The sequence below is a fragment of the Rhinoraja longicauda genome, chromosome 3 (assembly GCF_053455715.1).
Source record: "Rhinoraja longicauda isolate Sanriku21f chromosome 3, sRhiLon1.1, whole genome shotgun sequence".
Classification (NCBI taxonomy): Eukaryota; Metazoa; Chordata; class Chondrichthyes; order Rajiformes; family Arhynchobatidae; genus Rhinoraja; species Rhinoraja longicauda.
Window position 1 is genome coordinate 96,604,444 of NC_135955.1, and position 18,590 is coordinate 96,623,033.

General features: G+C 50.3%; 1 protein-coding gene across 3 annotated transcripts in view; it reads right to left on the bottom strand.

Annotated features, from left to right (window-relative positions):
- Positions 1-17,063, bottom strand: part of LOC144592200 (sorbin and SH3 domain-containing protein 2-like) — a 369,491-nt gene extending 352,428 nt beyond the window's left edge. For 2 of the 3 annotated variants that reach the window (XM_078396699.1, XM_078396698.1), the window contains exon 1: positions 16,758-17,062. The gene's annotated coding sequence lies outside the window, so the exon portion shown is untranslated. Of the gene's footprint in view, positions 1-16,757 lie in introns of all 3 variants that reach the window. The other variant, XM_078396703.1, reaches the window with a different exon arrangement.
- Positions 17,064-18,590: the final 1,527 nt, after the last annotated feature.

Here is an 18,590-nt window from a genome sequence, read left to right on the forward strand (position 1 = left end):
TGACATGAAGTCGGAACTGGGGCCAGGGAACCCACCCGTGCCCGGAGAGATGCTAACACTGATGGGACTGGAGGCAGCTGGTCTGAGGGTTCCGGAAACAAATCTCCGGGTACTCGAAGTGTCGAGCCATATACTAGCTCCGCGGACGACGCACCGAGATCTAGCTTAGGAGCAGTCCGGATGCCCAGAAGAACCCAGGGGAGTTGGTCTACCCAGTCCGGGCCTTCAAGCCTTGCACTGAGGGACGCCTTAAGTTGACGGTGGAACCTTTCTACGAGTCCATTTGCCTGGGGGTGATATGCAGTAGTGGGTTGTAACTTGGAACCGTACAGTTCTGCGAGCGCGGCCCAGAGGGACGAAGTGAACTGCGGCCCCCTGTCAGTGGTAATAACTGCCGGGACCCCGAAACGAGCTACCCAATGGAGGGCCAAAGTCCTGGCACAAGAGGCTGCCGAGATATCAGACAATGGGAAAGCCTCTGGCCACCGGGTGAACCGATCCACCACCGTGAGGAGGTGGGTGTAGCCCCGGGAGGAAGGCAAAGGCCCGACCAAATCTACGTGGATGTGGAAAAAACGAACTGCTGGGACCTCGAACCCCTGTACGGGAGGCTGGACATGGCGCTGGACTTTAGCGGTCTGACAGGGAACGCAGGAACGCGCCCAACCCGCTACCTGTTTCCGTAGGCCATGCCAGACAAACCGAGCTGCTACTAAAGCAGAGGTGGAGCGGATGGACGGGTGCGCCAGCCCATGAATGGCATCAAAAACCCGGCGCTGAAGGGAGGGCGGTACTACCGGCCTGGGACGGGGAAGGGAAACATCACACCAGACTTTCGTGCCCTCCGACCCACAAGCTACCTGGGCCAACTTCAATCCCGAAGTGGTGGACTGGTATGCCGAGGCGGTATCCGCTAGAAGCTGTGCCTCCGCAAGCTCCTGGGGATCCACCTCGCAGTCCACCGCCGAAATAGGGGAAAAAGCAGGTCTAGACATGGCGTCAGCAACGGCATTAAGCTTACCCGCGACATGACGGACATCGGTGGTAAATTCGGAGATAGCAGTCAGGTGCCGCTGCTGGCGGGCCGACCATGGGTCAGACAATTTGAAAAATGCAAATGTTAATTGTTTGTGGTCCGTAAAGGCCACAAATGGGTGGCCCTCAAGTAAATACCTGAAATGACGAACAGCTAAATAGAGGGCCAGAAGCTCTCGGTCAAATGCGCTATACTTCAGCTCAGCTGAATTTAGTTGCCAGCTGAAAAACGCCAAGGGCTGCCAACGGCCACCGACCTGCTGCTCCAAGACCCCGCCCACCGCCACGTCAGAGGCGTCAACCGTCAGGGCCGTGGGGGCGGAGGGGCTCGGGTGGACCAACATGGTGGCGTCTGCTAATGCTGCCTTAGCTGCTGTAAAAGCCGACTCTGCGGCCGGGGACCATATCAACCCTACCGGTTTTCCCGCAAGGCACTGGAAGAGCGGGCGCATGACTCGCGCCGCTGCCGGAACGAACCTATGGTAGAAGTTAACCATGCCTACGAACTCCTGTAGTCCTTTTACTGTGGTGGGCCTGGGAAATGCCCGGATAGCCTCCACTTTCTCGGGCAAAGGGGAGGCGCCGGCAGGGGTAATTCTGTGCCCTAAAAAATCAAGAGAAGGGAGGCCGAATTGACATTTGGAGGGTTGGATAATGAGCCCGTGGTCTTGGAGCCGCTGGAACACGGTCCGCAAGTGGACCTGGTGTTCCTGCACTGAGGGGCTGGCGACCAGGATGTCGTCTAAATAAATAAACAAAAAGGGTAAACCCCGACCCACACGGTCCATCAGTCGTTGGAAAGCCTGTACCGCGTTCTTTAAACCGAAAGGCATACGCAACCATTCAAACAACCCGAACGGAGTAATCGTGGCAGTTTTCTGTATGTCCTCCGGTCGCACCGGAATCTGGTGGTATCCTCGCACCAAATCGATTTTGGAGAACACCACCGCTCCTTCCAGCCCAGACGAAAAGTCCTGTAGGTGCGGTATGGGGTAGCGATCAGCCGTGGTGACAGCATTGAGACGCCGATAATCGCCACATGGTCTCCACCCCCCAGATGCCTTGGAGACCATATGCAACGGCGAGGCCCACGGGCTGTCGGACTGACGGACAATGCCCATTTCCTCCATCTTCCTAAATTCCGCCCGTGCCACCACCAGTTTGTCTGGCGGTAGTCTCCTGGCCCGAGCGAAAACGGGAGGGCCCTCGGTGCGGATGTGATGGACCACGCCGTGCTTGGCCGAAGGCGTGTCAAAACGTTGGATGAGCAGCTCTGGAAACTCCGCCAGGATCTCAGCATACGAGTCAGGGGCCGCGACGACGGCCTGGACAGTAGGGCTGGGCGGGGAGGCGATTGTCGGAGCGACGGGCTCCTCGCTGGCGGAGGGTCGGAGGTCGTTACCGCGGACATCAGGGACCAGTGAAAAAGCCCAGAGAAAATCTGCGCCTAGGATCGCTTGTCTGACGTCTGCTATGATGAATGGCCATTCGTACGTGAGGAGGCCTAACACAAGGGACATCTTCCGTATACCGAAAGTGCGAATGGGGCTGCCATTAACCGCGATGAGGGTGGGACCTGTCTTACCCGTTCTGGTTTCGAGGTCGGTTGGCGGCACTATACTGACGATGGCTCCCGTGTCCACCAAAAATTCTGTGTCCGTGAATCGATCGTGGACGTAGAGGCGTCGGTTCTGGCCAATCGCAACTGCCCCTATGTACAAGGTGAGCGGCAGTTGCGGGATTCGCTACCCCATCGTAGGTGATAATAGCACCAGCCGCGCTTGTGCGGATCTTTTTGGCGGGCTTTCGGAGAACTGGCGGGAGACGCGGCGCCATCTTGCCGTCGCTGTGGCGTGGTCACTGATGTCGAGACCTTGTTGATCGAACCGCTTGCCTTGTTTTTAGCCGCTATGAGCGCGTCCGCTTTCGCTGCATATGCTTCGGGGTCCTTAAAAGAACAATCCGTGAGCAGCAGTCGGACATCCTCAGGAAGCTTCTCTCGGAATGCCTGTTCGAACATTAGGCAATCCGTATGCTCACCGGCTAGCATCATCATTTCGGCCATGAGAACGGACGGCCGTCGATCTCCGAGGTCCGGTAGGTGCAGAAGTCTTTCAGCGCAATCATGCCTATTAAACCCGAAGGTTCGCAGTAACAATTTCTTCATTGCCTCGTACTTGCTTTCCGCAGGCGGATTAACGATGAACCGCATCACGCGTGAGGTCGTCTCCGGTGATAGAGCGCTGACGAGATAGTAATACTTCGTCGAGTCGGCCGATATGTTCTTTATATGAAATTGGGCTTCGGTGTAGACAAACCAAGATTGCGGTGAATGTGTCCAAAACCACAGAAGGTGAACGCTTACCGCGCTTAACTCCGGTGTGCCAGGCGCGGCATTCAACAACGAGGCGTCGTGTTCCTGCATAGTCGGTGATCGTCCAGATCACGTCGGGGTCACCAATATGGCGAGTCCGAAAACTTGTTGGTTGTAGAAGAAGTTTATTGCAGCCGCAATATTCGAATACAAAGTTAAACAACAAGGTAAAGGACAACCATCAAAAACTTACTGTCTTCTTCGAAGACTTCGCCGAACTGAACATTTCGGGCGCCAAAAGCGCACATGACCACGCTGGCCAATCAGCGATGTCGCTCTCTGGACCAATCCCTACGGTCGCGCTCACACGTGACCTTGCTGGCCAATCTGAGGGTTCGACGACCCAGACCATTCTCTATGGTCGCTACAATACCATTAAAATGCAGAATATCTCATCTACCAATTTACAGATATTAGTTATTTTTCTTTTTAATTGTTTCTGCAAGTTTCTGCCTACTAAAATGGTGCCCTGACGTACTACGGTTTTGGGGGTCAAGTGGTCTATCTTGTTTCTCTAGTATCTTTGGTAAAAAGAGAAAAATACCAGGGTATAGAATATGGTTTTACAACATTTTAACGTTACAGATACCGAGGCAAAAGTCCAGCGCTTGCAATAAGCTCCATCCATGTAAACATTTGGACAGGTACATGAATAGGACAGGTTTAGAGGGGTGTGGGCCAAACGCAGGCAGGTGGGACTAGTGTAGATGGGACATGTTGGTCAGCAGGGGCAAGTTGGCGTGAAGGCCCCGTTTCCACAATCCAAGACAATAAGAAAATGTTGTGGACGCAGCCCAGACCATCACGCAAACAAACCTCCCTTCCATTGAATCCATCCACACCTCACGCTGCCTCGGCAGGGCCAGCAGTAGAATCAAGGACCAGTCTCAACCACGGTCACTCCCTGGTCAGAGCGGACTCGGTGAGCCATAGGGACCGTTTCCACGCTGAATCTCTAGACTAAACTATTCAGAGTAGAAACATGGAAGACAGTCATTCAGTAATCTGTCCGTACTGGCCAACAAAACAATGGACCAGGTTAATCCCACACACCAGTGGTGGCTGTATGGGAATGAGCTGTCAGAGGTGGCGATTCAGGCAGGTGCTAGAAGAACGTTTAAGAGACATTTGGACAGGTACATGGATAGGAAAGGTTTAGAGGGATACTAGACCAAGTGGACCCATTGGGCCCAAACCTCTCCTGCATTGGTGCAACACCCACTCCTACCCGTCCCCTCTCTCCCCCACTACCCACCTCCCACCTCCCCCCTCTCCCTCTCCCTCTCCCCCCCCCTCCCTCCCTCCCCCTCTCCCTCCCTCCCCCTCTCGCCCCCTCCCACTCCATCCCCCCTTAACATCCCCCCCACCCCTTCCCCCCACTCCATACCCCTCAACCCCCCTTATCCCCCTCCCTCCACCCCCCTCCCTTCCCCCCCACTCCATCCCCCTCAACCCCCCTTATCCGCCCCTCCCTCCCCTCCCCCCCACTCCATCCCCCTCAACACCCCCTCCCCCATATCCCTCCATTCCCCCCTCCCTAGTAGATTTAAACTTTAAAATGTGAATAACTTAAAATATATAACAGCAATTTCAATGAAACTTCTTCCATTGGCACCATAGGGACGACGGTGAGTAAGGTGGGCCTAAAATAGTCGCGCTATCGTGTACCATTTTGGCTGTAGTTCAGGAACAAACAAACAAACAAACGAGTTTTACCATAAAGAAGATAGATGAGCCAAATGCAGGCAGGTGGCACTACAGTCAATGGGCCACCTTAATCGGCATGGGCAAGTTGGGCCGAAGAGCCTGTTACCATGCTGTGTTATACAGCCCGTAAAGTCCGATCAAAGATAGCCCGAGGATCTCCAGCGAGGTAGCTAGCTTCAAGTTTCTGGGCACTCACATTTCGGAGGACCTAACATGGTCCAATAACACTGCTGCGCTGGTCAAGAAGGCACAGCAACGACTGTTCTACCTAAGAACACTGAAAAAGTCTGGTCTACCCCAACAGCTGCTGACGACCTTCTACCGCTGCACCATAGAGAACATCCTAACACATGGCATCCCTGTGTGGTACCTCAGCTGCACGGAGGCAGAGAGGAAAGCTCTTCAGCGGGTAGTCCATAGAACTCAGAGGACCATCGGAACACAGCTACCAGCCTTGGAGGGCATCTACAACACACGATGCCTCAGAAAAGCCACCAGCATCCACAAAGACTCTTCACACCCCTGCAACAGTCTGTTCGAACTTCTACCATCGGGCAGACGCTACAAGGCCTTCTACGCCCGCACCTCCAGACTCAGGAACAGCTTCATCCCCAGGTCCATAGCTGCTATGAACCGATCCTGCTGAGCCGGATGGTCACATCGCACAGTGATCCGGCACAGATCTACTTGCACTTTATTCTGTTTTAAAACTGTTTCTAATTTGTTTCATTGGGTTGTTTAAATGAATACTGACTAGCTAATTAATTTATTGCATCGTATGGGAGGCGCATTCCCGATCTCGTTGTACCCCTGTACAATGACAATAAAGATATATTGTAGTAGTTCAGCACTGCTCTTCAGTTGTTGGTAGGATGGTTCAGTTGCCTGATAACCGCTGGGAAGAAATTGTCCCTGAATCTGGAGGTGTGCGTTTTCCCAACTCTGAATCTCTTGCCTGATGGGAGAAGAGGGAGTGGCCGGGGCGAGACCTGGCCATGACGTCGAGGCATAACATAACCGAGGGCTGGATTTCATTCATTCAGGCTCCATGTGCCGACATTCTTTTTCTTTTATCATTGAAATGTATGGTAATTGGGGTGATGAGGGATTGTAATTGTGACACGTCGAATAAAAGGCGTGAGTGATGCATGTAATGGGCCCCACTTACAGCTCCATTTCTGCAACTTTCACGGCAAATTACTGTGAAATCGAACAACTCCGAAAATGTCTGGCAAATAGCCCCTGTAAGGGCAATGTGGGTCCTTTGTTTCGGTGGGTCCTTTGTTCCATGGCCAGTAACTTTCAGCAGATGATGAAGCAGCCTTTAGCACGTCACCCAAATACTCTGGTGGGTTGAATGTTTTTAAAACCTTTTATTTTGGGGAAACAAGTTACTAAAGGTAAGCGGTCAGACTTTCGAGATACAGCACGGAAACAGGCCCTTCGGACCACCGAGTCCACGCCAACCAGCCATCCCTACACACTAACATCATCCTACGCACTAGTGACGATTTACAGACGCCAATTATCGTCAAACCTCTACGTCTTTGGAGTGCGGGAGGAAACCAGAGCACCCGGAGAAAACCCACGCAGTCACTGGGAGAACGTACACACTCCATACAGACAGCACCCGTAGTCAGGATCGAACCCGGGTCTCTGGCGCTGTGAGGCAGCAACTCTACCGCTGCACCACCGTGCTGCCCTTCTGGCAACTGAACCGTCCTACCAACAAGGGCGGCACGGTGGCGCAGCGGTAGAGTTGCTGCCTAACAGCGAATGCAGCGCCGGAGACTCAGGTTCGATCCCGACTACGGGCGCCGACTGTACGGAGTTTGTACGTTCTCCCCGTGACCTGCCTGGGGTTTTCTCTGAGATCTTCGGTTTCCTCCCACACTCCAAAGACGTGCAGGTATGTAGGTTAATCGGCTGGGTAAATGTAAAAATCAGCCCGGATCGGACTTATCATCGGCGGAGCCGGCCGTCTTTGGAGGCTGCGGGAGCGGCTGCGACTCGCCTTAGGCTCGGGCCGCTGCGGACCGTCCGGCGCGGCCTGCAACCACAACAGCCTGACTGCGGGAGAAGACGGCAGGAGAAGGGAAAGACATTGTGGCCTTCCATCACAGTGAGGAGAGGACTGGAGGAGACTCACTGTGATGGATGTTTCTTTGATGGATGTTTCTTTTTTTGGGGTTGTGTAATTTTAATGCCTATTTAATGTTTTTATTGTTGGACTGTGTTTTTGGGGGTTTTGGGGTTGTGTAATTTTAGTGCCTATTTAATGCTTTTATTGTTGGACTGTGGGTGACTGAATTTCGTCCAATATTGGATGACAAATAAAGCTATGTTGAATCTTGAATCTTGAATCTTGAATCTTGAATCTTGAAAATCAGCCCTAGTGTGTGTAGGATAGTGTTAATGTGCGGGGATCGCTGGGCGGCACGGACTCGGTGGGCCGAAGGGCCTGTTTCCGCGCTGTATCTCTAAATCTAAAAATCGAAAACAACCTGAGAGCGATCCCGTGCTTCTATCTAACTCACTGGAGACCCTAGGACTATCAGAGTGGAATTCTCTGCCTCAGAGGGCAGTGGAGGCCAATTCTCTGAATACATTCAAGAGAGAGCTAGATAGAGCTCTTAAGGATAGCGGAGTCAGGGGGTATGGGGAGAAGGCAGGAACGGGGTACTGATTGAGAATGATCAGCCATGATCACATTGAATGGCGGTGCTAGTTCGAAGGGCCGAATGGCCTACTCCTGCACCTATTGTCTATTGTCTATTGACTTCATCTTGTACTAAACGTTATTCCCTTTATCATGTATCTGTTCACTGTGGATGGCTCGATTGTAATCCTGCCTCATCTTTTTGCTGACTGGATTGGTTTAGTTTAGAGATACAGCGTGGAAACAGACCCTTCGGCCGACCGAGCCCGCACCGACCAGTGATCCCCGCACACTAACACTTGTCCTACACTGGGGACGATTTTACAAACCCGCACGTCTTCGGAGTGTGGGAGGAAAGCGGAGCGTCCGGAGAAAATCCCACGCAGGTCACGGGGAAAACGTACAAACTCCGTGCAGAGTACAAGGTAAACGTACAAACCCTGCACAGACAGCTCGACCCTAAACGTCACCCATGCCTTCTCTCCTGAGATGCTTATTCACAAAATGCTGGAGTAACTCAGCGGGTCAGGCAGCATCTCGGGAGAGAAGGAATGGGTGACGTTTCGGGTCGAGATCCTTCTTCAGACTGATGTCAGGGGGGGCGGGACAAAGGAAGGATATAGGTGGAGACAGGAAGATAGAGGGAGATCTGGGAAGGAGGAGGGGAAGAGAGGGACAGAGGAACTATCTAAAGTTGGAGAAGTCGATGTTCATACCACTGGGCTGCAAACTGCCCAGGCGAAATATGAGGTGCTGTTCCTCCAATTGCCGGTGGGCCTCACTAGGGCACTGGAGGAGGCCCATGACAGAAAGGTCAGACTGGGAATGGGAGGGGGAGTTGAAGTGCTCGGCCACCGGGAGATCAGTTTGGCCAACGCGGACCGAGCGCAGGTGTTCAGCGAAGTGATCGCCGAGCCAGCGCTTGGTTTCGCCGATGTAAATAAGTTGACATCTAGAGCGGCGGATGCAATAGATGAGATTGGAGGAGGTTTGTCTCACCTGGAAAGGTGAGACAAAGGTTCACCTGCACCTCCTCCAACCTGACATCAGTCTGAAGAAGGGTCTCGACCCGAAACGTCACCCATTCCTTCTCTCCCGAGATGCTGCCTGACCCGCTGAGTTACTCCAGCATTTTGTGAATAATGCTGTAGTCAGGATCGAACCTGGGTCTTTGGGAGGGGTTGGGGGGGGGGGGGGGGGGGGGGGGGGGGTGAGGGGGGGTGGGGTGCAAGGCAGCAACGACACCACTGCGCCACCGCGCCGCCCCTGTGTTGCGATTTTTTAATTGACCTTGGTTGTTTTGAAGAGAGGCAGGATGAATATCAGCAGAGACTGAGAACGTCCCGAGGATTGCAGCCAAGAAATCCATCAGTTTGAGCATTCTCTTGCTTTGTTGGGTAGAATTTTGGCTGGCACCTCACTGGCAAAGCAGTGTGACCTCATACAGCTATTGTCTCCGCCAGTGTATTTATTTGTCGATGATTAAGAGCACTATTTAATAAAGCCCGCCCGCACATGCCATTTTACAGCGATTATTTATCGCCCTTTCAAATCCATTTTATTGATTGATGCTGTCGTTTAACAAGTTAAAGGAAAGGACATTACTTGACCCGATTTCAGCAGTGAATCATATCCAGTAAACGAACAAACGTAGGCACCACCCTGAGGGGAAGATGTGACAACAAACGCCGAGGTGCAGGGAAAAAAAACAAACTGCAGATGCTGGTTTAAAATCGAAAGTAGACACAAAATGCCGGAGTAACTCAGTGGGTCAGGCAGCATCTCGGGAGGGAGAAGGAATGGGTGACGTTTCGGGTCGAGACCCTTCTTCAGACTGACGTCAGGGGAGGGGGCGGGACAAAGATAGGATGTAGTCGGAGAGAGTAAGACTCGTGGGAGAACGGGGAGGGGATGGAGAGAGAGGGAAAGCAGGGACTACCTGAAGTTAGATGGTGCTAAATTCTTTGCAACCTCCCCTGACCCACTGAGTTACTCCAGCATTTTGCGTCTACAAAAGCTGAGGCAATCACTTTAAAAAGAACAATTTGGATAATGATTTTCAAAAAGAAATGGCTAAAGGTGACACATCGGGTCCTAGGCAGCCTTACAGTGCTGGAGACCCTGGTTCCATCCTGACTACGGGAGCTGTCTGCACAGAGCTTCTATGTCTCAATAGACAATAGGCGCAGGAGGAGGCCATTCGGCCCTTCGAGCCAGCACCGCCATTCAATGTGATCATGGCTGATCATTCTCAATCAGTACCCCGTTCCTGCCTTCTCCCCACACCCCCTGACTCCGCTATCCTTAAGAGCTCTATCGAGCTCTCTCTTGAATGCATTCAGAGAATTGGCCTCCACTGCCTTCTGAGGCAGAGAATTCCACAGATTCACAACTCTCTGACTGAAAAAGTTTTTCCTCATCTCAGTTCTAAATGGCCTACCCCTTATTCTTAAAATGTGGCCCCTGGTTCTGGACTCCCCCAACATTGGGAACATGTTTCCTGCCTCTAACCTGTCCAACCCCTTAATAATCTTGTACGTTTCGATAAGATCCCCTCTCATCCTTCTAAATTCCAGTGTTCTAAATTCTCCCCGTGAGTTTTCTCCGAGATCTTCAGTTTCATCCCACACTCCAAAGACGTACAGGTTTGTAGATTAATTGGCTTGGTATGAATGTTTAAAAAAAAATTGTTTTCTTATTGTGTTTATAATATTGTTAGTGTGCGGGGATCGCTGGTTGGTGCGGATTCGATGGGCCGAAGGGCCTGTTTCTGCACAGTATCTCTAAACTAAACAGCCATGACTCCTCAAACCTGATCCATCGAGTATATTACTTGCAGTCAAAAACATGCAAGTGGCTTAGCTCCTGAAAAGCCAGCAAGAGCCATGATTGATGGAGCGATGAATAAAAGGAAATAGCTTAGGTAAGGGAACACGCTGAAGGAACAATAGCCCAAAGGCACAATTGTGGACACAGCCCAGACCATCACGCGAACCAACCTCCCTTCCCATCGACAACTCACGCTGCCTCAGCAATGACAGCAGCATAATCAAGGACCAGTCTCACCCACGTTCACTCCCTCTTCTCCCCTCTGCCATCAGGCAAGAGGTACAGAAGTGTGAAAACGCACACCTCCACATTCAGGGACAGTATCTACCCCGAGGTAACTGAACCGTCCTCTCGCCAGCAGTCCTAACCGACCATTTTGGAGACCCTTGGACTATCTTTAATCCGACTTTACCTTGCACTGACCATTATCCCCTTTGTCATGCATCTGTACACTTCAAGTAACCCTTGCTCTCTCTCCATCCCTCCCCCTTCCCATTTCGCTGACCAGTCTTACTGTCTCTGACTACATTTTATCTCCGTTTGCTTTGCTGTTACCTTCTCCCAAATAACAATGATTGATCTCCATTCCCTTTGTCCTGTTTTCACACCTCATACTTCCTTACCTATACAATTCCATATTATAGACAATAGACAATAGGTGCAGGAGGAGGCCATTCAGCCCTTCGAGCCAGCACCGCCATTCAATGTGATCATGGCTGGTCATTCTCAATTAGTACCCCGTTCCTGCCTTCTCCCCATACCCCCTGACTCCGCTATCCTCAAGAGCTCTATCCAGCTCTCTCTTGAATGTATTCAGAGAATTGGCCTCCACTGCCCTAGGAGGCAGAGAATTCCACAGATTCACAACTCTCTGACTGAAAAAGTTTTTCCTCATCTCAGTTCTAAATGGCCTACCCCTTATTCTTAAACTGTGGCCCCTGGTTCTGGACTCCCCCAACATCGGGAACATGTTTCCTGCCTCCAACGTGTCCAATCCCTTAATAACCTTATATGTTTCGATAAGATCCCCTCTCATCCTTCTAAATTCCAGTGTATACAAGCCCAGTCGCACCATTCTTTCAACATACAACAGTCCCGCCATCCCGGGAATTGACCTCGTGAACCTATGCCGCACTCCCTCAATAGCAAGAATGTCCTTCCTCAAATTTGGGGACCAAAACTGCACACAAATTGCCCCTAATGTGTAGGGAGTGGTTGAGAAAATGGGGTAACATACAACTTGCGTGAATGAACGTTCAATGGTCGGCGTGGATTCATTGAGAGATACATCGCCTGCTCTATCTCTAAGCCAAACCATTCGGTTTCCTCCCATATCCCAAAGACATGCAGGTTTGTGGGCTAATAGGTGCCTATAAATTGCCCCTAGTGTGTAGCGAGTGAACGAGACAGTGGGACAACCTAGAAGTAGCGTGAACGGCCGGTCCATGTTGGGGATGGACGTGGTGTGCCAAAGGGCCTGTTTCCATGCTGTATCTAGAACAACAAATAACAGTCAAAGCATTTCATAATTACAAATGTTGGTGTTCTGTTTTGGTGTGCATTTTAAAAAAAAACATTTTACCTCCCACAAGTCTGCATGTTCGTACTCCTACACAAAAGAATAAAGTTACATATTCCAGCTTACATTTGCATTACCAAGTGACATCCCCAATTGACAATATTGGAGGAGGCCTTTCGGCCCTTCAAGCCAGCACCGCCATTCACCGTGATCCGCGCCGCCCAGCGATCCCCGCACACTAACACTATCCTACACCCACTAGGGACAAATTTTACATTTACCAGGCCAATTAACCGACAAACCTGCACGTCTTCGGAATGTGGGAGGAAACTGAAGATAGAAACATAGAAAATAGGTGCAGGAGTAGGCCATTCGGCCCTTCGAGCCTGTACGCACCGCCATTCAATATGATCATGGCTGATCATCCAACTCAGTATCCCGTACCTGCCTTCTGTCCATACCCCCCGATCCCTTTAGCCACAAGGGCCACATCTAACTCCCTCTTTAATATAGCCAATGAACTGGCCTCAACTACCTTCTGTGGCAGAGAATTCCACAGATTCACCACTCTCTGTGTGAAAAAAAACGTTCTCATCTCGGTCCTAAAAGACTTCCCCTTATGCTTAAACTGTGACCCCTTGTTCTGGACTTCCCCAACATCGGGAACAATCTTCCTGCATCTAGCCTGTCCAACCCCTTAAGGATTTTGTAAGACACAATTTTGATAGACATAAAATGCTGGAGTAACTCAGCGTCTCCTGTTTAGTAGGAGCGTGCCGACGTTTCGGGCGGAGACCCTACTTCAGACCATTCATGGCCTTGGCTAAACCCTTGTTAGGATTTAACGGTGGCAAACGGCGTGACAACGAAAAGAAGTGGCAATAGACAATAGACAATAGGTGCAGGAGGAGGCCATTTGGCCCTTCGAGCCAGCACCACCATTCAATGTGATCATGGCTGATCATTCTCAATCAGTACCCTGTTCCTGCCTTCTCCCCATACCCCCTGACTCCGCTATCCTTAAGAGCTCTATCCAGCTCTCTCTTGAATGCATTCTGAGAATTGGCCTCCACTGCCTTCTGAGGCAGAGAATTCCACAGATTCACAACTCTGACTGAAAAAGTTTTTCCTCATCTCAGTTCTAAATGGCCTACCCCTTATTCTTAAACTGTGGCCCCTTGTTCTGGACTCCCCCAACATCGGGAACAATCTTCCTGCATCTAACGTGTCCAACCCCTTAATAATCTTATACGTTTCGATAAGATCTCCTCTCATCCTTCTAAATTCCAGTGTATACAAGCCTAGTCGCTCCAGTCTTTCAACATACGACAGTCCCGCCATTCCGGGAATTAACCTAGTAAACCTACGCTGCACGCCCTCAATAGCAAGAATATCCTTCCTCAAATGTGGAGACCAAAACTGCACACAGTACTCCAGGTGCGGTCTCACTAGGGCCCTGTACAACTGCAGAAGGACCTCTTTGCTCCTATACTCAACTCCTCTTGTGATGAAGGCCAACTTTCCATTGGCAACAAACAAAAAGCGGATTCCCAGAGAGAGCGACCGGCTCCGGGATGCAGGGCTTGTGTTCAATCCGCAGTTCTGGAGAAGTGATGGAAGCCGGGATTGTCACATCGCCGGGGTTACCATGGGGACAGCTGGCGACGAGCAAGAGCTGCCGACAGACAGATCACCTGCTGGTGCACGCCACTTAAACCAACGCAGCCGGTGCCGAGACCAGCGCTGTCAGGCACACACATTACTCTCGACACAAAGAACCTCAGCACCATCCAGTTCTCACCCATTTGCTTCCCAGTTCCACAACCAGCGCCTTCGATCAATTATCCGTTTCAGCTTAGCTTATTCAATTTAGTTTATTGTCACCTGCACAGTAAAACAAATTTTTGGTTGCGCGCTAACCAGTCAGCGGAAAGACAATACATGGTTACAATCGAGCCCATTAGTTTATTGTCACGTGTATAGCGAGATTTGTTTGTTGCGTGTTACCCAGTCAGCGGATAGACAATACACGGTTACAATCGAGCCGTCTAGTTTATTGTTGCGTGTACCGAGGTACAGTGAAAAGATTTTGGCTGTGCACTAACCAGTCAGCGGAAAGTCAAGTCAATTTTTTTTGTACAGCACATTTAAAAACAAACCCACGTCGACCAAAGTGCTGTACATCAGTTCAGGCACTAAGAAAACGAACATACAATGGCACACAAACATAACAGCACATACATAAACAGTTCACAGCGCCCCCTCAGAGGGCCTCAAACGCTAGGGAGTAGAAATAGATTTTGAGCCTGGACTTAAAGGAGCGGATGGAGGGGGGCAGTTCTGATGGGGAGAGGGATGCTGTTCCACAGTCTAGGAGCTGCAACCGCAAAAGCGCGGTCACCCCTGAGCTTAAGCCTAGACCGCGGGATAGTCAGTAGCCCCAAGTCGGCCGACCTGAGGGACCTGGAGATAGAGTGGTGGGTTAGAAGATTTTTGATATGGGGGGGGGGGGGGGGGGGAGCCTGTTTAGGGCTTTGTATGTGAATAGGAGGAGCTTGAAGTTGATTCTGTACCGTACTGGGAGCCAGTGGAGAGAGGCCAGAATCGGGGTGATGTGGTCCTTTTTACGGGTAAGACAATGCATGATTACAATCAAGCCATTTAGTTTATTGTCACGTGTACAGAGGTACAGTGAAAAGCTTTTGTTGCGTGTTACCCCATCAGTGGAAAGATACATGATTGGCGTGCAGCGTAGGTTTACTAGGCTAATTCCCGGAATGGCGGGACTGTCATATGTTGAAAGACTGGAACGACTAGGCTTGTATACATTGGAATATAGAAGGATGAGAGGGGATCTTATCAAAACGTATAAGATTATTAAGAGGTTGGACACGTTAGAGGCAGGAAGCATGTTCCCAATGTTGGGGGAGTCCAGAACAAGGGGCCACAGTTTAAGAATAAGGGGTAGGCCATTTAGAACGGAGACGAGGAAAAACTTTTTCAGTCAGAGAGTTGTGAATCTGTGGAATCTCTGCCTCAGAAGGCAGTGGAGGCCAATTCTCTGAATGCATTCAAGAGAGAGCTGGATAGAGCTCTTAAGGATAGCGGAGTCAGGGGGTATGGGGAGAAGGCAAGAACGGGGTACTGATTGAGAATGATCAGCCATGATCACATTGAATGACGGTGCTGGCTCAAAGGGCCGAATGGCCTCCTCCTGCACCTATTGTCTATTGTAAAAAGTAATAAATAATTATGCTTGCTGACCAAAGTCCGCCTCTTTTTTTTAAAATAAGATAAGATCGAATTTTTATCAATGGAATCATTCTCGTTAAATATTACGCATATCCTTGACATCTTTGCTGCAAAGTAACGTTCCCGATGAAGTATCTTTGTTCAACTGTTTATCTCACAGAGGAGATGGGGAGGAGAGAACTGCAGATGCTGGTTTCAACCGAAGATAGACACAAAAAGCTGGAGTAACTCAGCGGGACAGGCAGCATCTCTGGAGAGAAGGAATGGGTCGGTGATCTCGCCCAGAAACGTCACCTCTTCCTTCTCTCTCCAGAGATGCTGCCTGACCGGCTGAGTTATTCCCAGATTTTTTGCTGTGTCTATCTTCAACTGCACACAGAAGGTAGGCACAAAATGAGACCACACCTGGAGTACTGTGTGCAGTTTTGTTCTCCAAATTTGAGGAAGGATAATCTTGCTATTGAGGGCATGCAGCATAGGTTTACTAGGTTAATTCCCAGAATGGCGGGACTGTCGTATGTTGATAGACTGGAGTATGTTGATAGACTGGAGGGACTAGGCTTGTATACGCTGGAATTTAGAAGGATGAGAGGGGATCTGATCGAAACGTATAAGATTATTAAGGGGTTGGACACGTTAGAGGCGGGAAACATGTTCCCAATGTTGGGGGAGTCCAGAACAAGGGGCCACAGTTTAAGAATAAGGGGTAGGCCATTTAGAACTGAGATGAGGAAAAACTTTTTCAGTCAGAGAGTTGTGAATCTGTGGAATTCTCTGCCTCAGAAGGCAGTGGAGGCCAATTCTCTGAATGCATTCAAGAGAGAGCTAGATAGAGCTCTTAAGGATAGCGGAGTCAGGGGGCATGGGGAGAAGGCAGGAACGGGGTAATGATTGAGCATGATCACATTGAATGGCAGTGCTGGCTCGAAGGGCCAAATGGCCTCCTCCTGCACCTATTGTCTATAAAATGCTGGAGTAACTCAGCGGGTCAGGCAGCATCTCTGGAAGGAGAAGGAATGGGTGATGTTTCAAGTCGAGACCCTTCTTCAGAACCTATTCCTTCAACTGCACAACAACTCGATTCAGTCTGCAATGCCACACAAACAAACAAACACAAAAACGCCTAGGAAGGAACCACAGATACTGGTTTAAACTGAAGATAGACACAAAAATTGTGGGATAACTGAGTGGGACAGCCATTCCCTTCTCTCCAGAGATGCTGCCTGTCCCACTGAGTTTATTCCAGCGTTTGTTTTTGATTTCTGCGTCTACCTGCAACACAAGGGAAAAAACGCCTCGATGAACGAATGCACATTTCAGCAAATAGGGTGGGGAAATCGAGGCAAACAAATATACAATTTAAAAGTGGCTGATTCATTTACCTTCAAATGAAGAGAGGGGTTTCTGCGTTGAACGCTGTCGACGAGCCAGTGTGGGGTTAATCAATAGAAAAGAGTGTGTCAGCAGCAATAGCAACGGTGTGAGCAGAAGACTGCTACATCTGGTGTGATGTGCGTTTGTAGCCTCGCTTTGTATTGGATTGTGCCTCTCTGCACATTGTGTCTGGAAACGAGACAGGGCTCAGACACCTCCCTCTCCCTGGTCGACTGTTCCTGCCAATGTAGATACTTCACCTCCTTCTCCCAAAAGAAGGGGGGAGAGGGTAGGAAATCGCTGCCTCGCTCTGTCGGGCTGGCAAATACGTGGAGGTCGCCTTCGCCAGGATTTGAACCGACGCAGCCAAACACGACTCTGCAGAGGGCAACCCAAACATACAGACATACAAGTAGGAAGGAACCGCAGATACTGGGGGTTTACACTGAAGATAGACACAGAAATGCTGGGGTAACTCAGCCCAGATCACCCCATCCTCTCTCTCTCTCTCTCTCTCTCCAGAAGATGCTGCAACTCGAACTCAAACACAAGCCGGCTTTGTTCCAGTGCTGAACAGAGAAAAGGCTATTAAAAGCATTAGCTTAGTGTTGTGCTCGTGAGTGACCCAATCAGGAATGCCTTGCCCTGCCCTGCCCTGTCTGTCCCAATTCCATCGTAATCAGCATTAAAACACAGCAGAAGGCACCGTGCACCACAAAAGGTGGTGTGATTCACAATAGACAATAGGTGCAGGAGGAGGCAATTCGGCCCCTTCGAGTCCAGCACCGCCATTCAAAGTGATCATGGCTGATCATCCAACTCAGTATCCTGTACCTGCCTTCTCGCCATACCCCCTGATCCCTTTAGCCACAAGGGCCACATCTAACTCCCTCTTAAATATAGCCAATGAACTGGCCTCAACTACCTGAACTATCCTTAAGAGCTCTATCTAGCCCCGGGTAATGCGGCGGTGGTGTCATAGAGTGACATGTTCCCAATGTTGGGGGAGTCCAGAACAAGGGGCCACAGTTTAAGAATAAGGGGTAGGCCATTTAGAACGGAGATGAGGAAAAACTTTGTCAGTCAGAGAGTTGTAAATCTGTGGAATTCTCTGCCTCAGAAGGCAGTGGAGGCCAATTCTCTGAATGCATTCAAGGGAGAGCTAGACAGAGCTCTTAAGGATAGCGGAGTCAGGGGGTATGGGGAGAAGGCAGGAACAGGGTACTGATTGAGAATGATCAGCCATGATCACATTGAATGGTGGTGCTAGCTCAAGAGGCCGAATGGACTACTCCTGCACCTATTGTCTATTGCCGTCTGAAGAAGGGTCTCGACCCAAAAACGTCACCCATTCCTTCTCTCTCCAGAGATGCTGCCTGACCCGCTGAGTTACTCCAGCATTTTGTGATACCTTAGAGTGATACAGTGTGGAAACAGGCCACTTCGGCCCAACTGGCCCACACCGGCCAACAATGTCCCAGCTACCCTAGTCCCCACCTGCCTGCGCTTGGTCCATATCCCTCCAAACCTGTCCTGTCCCTGCACCTGTGTACAGGAAGGAACTGCTGGTTTAAACCGCAGACAGACAGACACACACATGAAGCTGGAATACCTCAGCCACTGTGCAGCCGAAATATACACAGTATGAACGCACATCGAAGAGAAACTTAAAGAGAGATTCATATGTTTATTGTTTGGATTCTGATTGCTAGTTCAGTAAAGACGGTACGTAACAAAAATGAACTGCAGATGCTGGTTTAGTTTCAGGATTGACTGGTGCACAAAAGAGTGCTTCAGTCTAACATTAAATCTAGGCACCCTGTACCTCCGATTTGATGGTA